Here is a 6,043-nt window from a genome sequence, read left to right on the forward strand (position 1 = left end):
CTTTTTAGCAATACTTTTTTCAGTTTCTTTGTCGAGCCACTTTGGGCGAGCCTGATTTGGGGGACGTCTGTCCTTAAAAGGAATGTAAGTTTGAATCATCTTAGTGAGCGTATTTTGAAATATTTCCCACATCTGATCTACAGGCCTTTCGTTTAATTTTTCCTCCCAATCTGTAAGCTGAAGCTCCTGACGTAGTTCTATGAACTGAGCTTTACTGAAATCGGGTATTTTAGAAGCACAAGTATCTATTCTAAAATTGTTTAGGAGTTTGAATCTGACTAAGTTGTGATCGCTATTTGCAACAGATTCACCGACTTCTACATCAGTTGCCATGCTTTCGCGGCTAGTGATCAATAAATCGAGTATGTTTCCATTATATATATATATATATATATATAATGTTTGAACAACTTGATAGATTTCTTCTAAGTTATACCTCATGAATATGACAGGAACAGAACAATTGGTATACTTTAAACTTCCAGAAAACCTTTGATAAATTACCTCATAAGAGGATAATGTTGAAAGTTTAAGCCATGGGTGTTACAGGAAAAGTGTTAAATTGGATTGTAGCTTGGTTGAATGATAGAAGACAGCCTGTAGTTATTAATGGGTCATAGTGTAGCTGATCTCCTGTTTCCAGTGGGGTACTCCAAGGATCTGCATTAGGTCCACTCCTCTTCATCATCTATATCTATGATATAGGTGTTGGAATTGCGAGCCGCATAGCTAAGTTTGTGGATGTCACCAAAGTAGGAGCAAATGTCGCAACATCTGAAAGTGTAGAAATTCTTAGGTCAGACTTAGAGAAGTGGCTGATGCCATTTAATCTGGGTAAGTGCAAGATTATATATATCGGGCATGCAAACCACAGGGTAGAGTTTTTTCCGGGTCAAGACATAGCAATAAAAGAATTGGAAAAAAATAAGTGTCTCGATTAGCAGGGTCCTCAAGTTCTCAAAACAGTGTATTAGAGTAGAAAAGAAGACATAAATGCTATTAGGCTACACCAGAAGAGTTTTATTATCGGAACGAAAAAAACAGTCTTGAAATTTTACAGTTATCTTGTTCATTCCCATCTGGAATACGCCGTTCAGTTCTGGTCGCTAAAAGTAAGGGTGGACGTGCAGAGGCTAGAATGAATTCAGGCACGAGCAACGAAATTCATTCCCGACGTTAGATACATGGGCTACCAGAGTCATCTCAAGGCTTTGGGGCTCTTTTCTTTAGAAACCAGGAGATTGCGGGGACAGTTCAAAGAAGTTTTCAAAATGCTTCAAGGATTTGATAACATTGACTATTGACATCTCTTTGACGTGAACGTTAATGCCACTCGCAATCGTTGGTGGAAGCTCGATCCCCCTCATTACTCTTGGAATAGACTGCCAAAGAACATGGTAAATAGTTTCTCAGCTGAGTAGCTCAAAAGCCGGTTAGACAAGGTGCTTCCCACATTAGTGTACGTAGTAGTGTGAATCCCCGATAATATTTTGATGATACCTCCTTGGTATGGGGGGTAAAACCTTTTGAGGTAGTGAGATTCTTTGTAACATCTTGTAACAATCTCTCTCTCTCTCTCTCTCTCTCTCTCTCTCTCTCTCTCTCTCTCTCTCTCTCTCTCTCTCTCTCTCTCTGTATCTATCTATCTATCTATCTATCTATCTATCTATCTATCTGTCTGTTTGTCTGTCTATCTATCTGTCTGTCTATCTATCTATCTATCTATCTATCTATCTATCTATCTATCTATCTATCTATCTATCTATCTATCTATCTATCTATCTATCTATCTATCTCTATCTTTCTCTCTTTCTCTGTATTTCTCTCTCTCTTGGTCTCTCCTACTAAACAGCCCTTTTCCCCCTCCGGAACAGCCAAATGACCATCACACCTACTGCCGAACCATCCTCTCCCCCTCCTATGACAGCTAAACGACTTCTGGCTGACGGTCGATTGCTTGAAGTACGTTTCTGAACCTCGCTTGAACCAGTTTACGATTAAAAAAAATCCAGTTGTGACTCGCGGTCATTCTTTTAGCAGAAGCCACCAAGTCTTAAAGTCTTCAAATAAATATCTATTTGTTCAAATCTCTCTCCGCTCTTAACTGAACGGGAATTGTAACCTGTTGTTATTAACACCTTTACCTTTTCATGCTAGATCCACTGTAGCTCACCCGTGTCATTCATCTCTCTACTGCAAAGTAGAAAAATTCGAGTGACTTAATGTTTAGTCCAGCTGGTACACAACTAAACGTACATAGCACAACGTAACACAGGTTTTGTTTATTTGTATTTTCTAATGTTCATATATGAATTTCTTGCCATTGAATTAAAAAATCACATTCGTTTTGACGTAACATTGATAGTTTTTTTTTTATTCAATATTTTCTCGTTATATACGCAACTTTTCTCTTCGGTGGTATGTTGATTCAATATATTCAAATTTTGTAAGAATAATTACACAACCTTTAGTACTTTTTCACATATTGAAAGGTATTTAGGAAGTACAATATCAAAACAAAAGAAACAATACAATTCTGCACTGTAATTGCTTTGACAACTATTTCCTTAAGATTAGAAGTGCTTTGATTACTGAGGTTTTCTATAGTGCATACTTTCATCTTATCTGATAAGATATCATATATAATTTCCCACCATAGCAGTATCCCATCATCCTTGATATCTTCTTTCCCAAAGTTTTCGGGGAAGAAATATAGGTGAGAATGCAAAAAATATACCCATTTTCTTGAATTTCTGAATAAGCGTTACTACCAGTTGTTTATATCTAGGATCTTTGTAATTTCCTAGGAATTCACAAACTACATCACGAAGGGATACAAATATGCCACCCTAGAGCATAATTTCAAATAGCTTTGGAAAAATGAGACGAATTTCTTGAAAACCTGCAAAATCCAAGGCCTTCACAAAGTGATTTACCAATTCTAATTTGATATGAAGTGGGGTAATAAGACTTTGTTGGAATCTATTAGAAGCTGTCTGAGAACATCTAACGTTCCTGGCATCAGTTCCAATAGTGGGAGCCAATGAACTTTCTTGTAATGATCAACATCAGCTATGCTGTCCCATAAGCAAAGGATATATGGATACCTCGTGTATCCCCTTTGCGAGCCAAGCAAAAAAGCAAGCATCTTGAAATCACCACAAACATCTCATTTGAATACAGCATAATTGTCAAGACCCACCTATGGCCCAGGCTAGTCACGACACAAAGAGAAAAGAAAAGTTGAGGCCGTGCGCAATTCGGACAAGTGACAGAGAGTTCAGGCAGGATAATGAAACTCTTCGTTAAGATTGAATATTATTACACGTATGAGATTAACACATATAGCATAAATGGACATAGAATTATCAAATATATATATAACATGAATTAATTATTATATTAATTACCAAGTATAATAGTTGGGTGTTCTCTTGTATTCACCACGTAAGAAAAGGTGGGCGAAACGAATCTTGATTATGGTGCAGACGAGTCTTGATTCTTATTGCTAAGGTCGCACCAACGGTCTTGGGAAAAATGGGTAGTTTGAGGTTAAACTTAAGTACGATAACTTCTGGTAAGGGAAGCTTCTGATAGTACTTCAGGTAGGTGAAGCTTCTGGTAGTCGGGAACACATAAAATATGGGTTGATGTTTCGTAGTTGCAAAATAACAGAATGTCGAGTCGAACTTACTCCAGCAGCAGTCTGGAGATGTCCGAAACAATTCGGGAAAACACGAGGGCTGTGCACTTTGCGTGGAGATGGGTATTCGTTGCACTTCGCGTGGAGATGAGTATTCGTTGTGGTTCAATGGACTTGTTTAGCGGAGTTGTTGCAATCGACGAGTGTAGATTTTTTTTTTATGTAGATTCATATGGGCCCTGGGCGTCTGCTTGTTTTCTTGTCTTCTCTGTTCTTTTCTCGTACTGGATCTGTCTCTGCTTTTCTTCTCTATTGACTTCCTTCCCTGTGTGTGACATTATTCACACAAGGGCGTCATACAGCACAATCACAGGATTCTATCCACACTAAGGCACCCTCACCTTTTTAAGTCGACAAGTATGTTATTTGATACTTTTACATAGTGTATGTGGAGATTGTAGTAATGTAACAGGAGATTCCATCTGGTGAGTCTTTGGTTAGGTTTAGAAACTAAAGGTTTGTTTTAGAAAGATAAAGAGTTGTGGCCAGTGTGTAAACGAATGGATATAGATGTAAAGATGGTTCAAAATGCTGCAATGCTGTCATAACTGCCATTTTTTCAATTGTGGCATAGTTACGTTGATTGGGGTTCAATTTTGCATTAAAATAAGCTGTAGCATGCAATATTTCATTTGTTTCATGCATTAGCGTTGCTCCTAAAGCAACATCACTTGCGTCTGTGAATAAGTAGAATGTTTTTGAAAGAGCTGAGCTTTTCAGGACCGGGTCGTTCATAAGAATTGGGTTTTATTTTGTAAAAGTTGCTGGCAATGTAACCTACCATTCCTAGGAATATTATCTCTCATCTATTCGTGGATGTAGGGAGGTCTTTGACGGCTTGAACTTTGGCTGCTAAGGGAAGTATTTCAGAATTACCTACTTTGAAACCTAAGTAGGATACTTTGGCATGTCCGAAATTACGTTTTTATTTTATTTTATTTATTCATTTATTCTATTTCTTTTTTTTTTATGATTAGGTTAGCCTTGTCGTCTCTCTCAAAGAACTCATGTAATATATTTAGATGCTGTTCCCAAGTGTCGCTAAATATCACCACGTCATCTAGATACAGTTTAATTCCTCTTATGCCTGAAATAAGGATTACAAAGGATTACAAAGGCGGAGCATGCCGACAGGAGACCTTTTGATCCATATCTAGGTCGGATGCAAAAAAAAAAAAAAAAATCATATTACTAATAAAATGATAAATAAAAACTATAATAATGTAAACAACAAATAAAATACATGAATAAGTACATAGGTATAGTTAAATAATAAACAAATAGGTAAATAGTAAATAATAATAAATAAACATACAACTATTAGTAAATGAAAATCAGACAGACAAATGATAACAAAACAAAAACAAATAATATAAGATAAATTATAATCATTACAGCATCTTACTTAGGTGTTTATCTAAATGATTCTTAAAGCTTCGAACTGAACTACATTGCACTACCTGTGCAAGAAGTTTATTCCATTTATTAACTACACGGTTGGCAAAGTTGTTTCTACCCACTTCCAAATTGAATCTATTTCCGGACAGTTTGAGACCATTGTTTCTTGTCTGATTCTCATTCAATGTGAAAATTTTGTCACTTTTGATGTTGTCAATTCCCTTTAAAATATTAAAGACCTGTATCAAGTCACCTCTGAGTCTACGCTTTTTTAGGGAAAACAGATTCATGTGTTTTAGTCGATTTTCGTATGATTTATTTTTGATATTTGGAATCAGTTTTGTAGGTCGTCGTTGTACTTTTTCCAGTCTGTCAATATCTTTAAGGGGATTTGGTGACCATACGGAAACAGCATATTCCAAATGTGGACGAACTATCGATTTATTAACCATTTTTTGGAAGGTAGCAGGAGCATTCCTTAAACCAAAGAGAAGAACCTTAAGTTGAATTAATTCATCTGGTGCTACAAAGACTGTTTTGTCTTGAGCATCGGGGTGCATTGATACATTGCTATTTGATAATAACCGTTTAGTTAATCTATGGTAGTGACAAAATTAAAAGAGCCAATATCATCAATTAGATCATTAATACTAGGAAGTGGATAAGCATCTGCCCTCATTATCTCATTTAACCTATGTTTCCCACCTGGTTTTGGCACTAGTAGACAGGGAGCTGCCCAAGGACTGGGAGATGGTTCTATTAGTCTTTGTACGAAGAGTAGTAGAGACTACTTCAGCTCTAAGGATACTCTTTTTCTCGGTATATAACCTGTAAGGAGCTTTCTTAATAGGTCTGGTAGAGGCTAGAGTTTTACCTCGGAACATTGGAAAATAACTGAAGGTAATCCTGAACTAATCTTACATAGCCTAAGTGTTCTACCTT

Source organism: Oratosquilla oratoria, chromosome 25 (assembly GCF_046742065.1).
Source record: "Oratosquilla oratoria isolate Oo_2021 chromosome 25, ASM4674206v1, whole genome shotgun sequence".
Lineage (NCBI taxonomy): Eukaryota > Metazoa > Arthropoda > Malacostraca > Stomatopoda > Squillidae > Oratosquilla > Oratosquilla oratoria.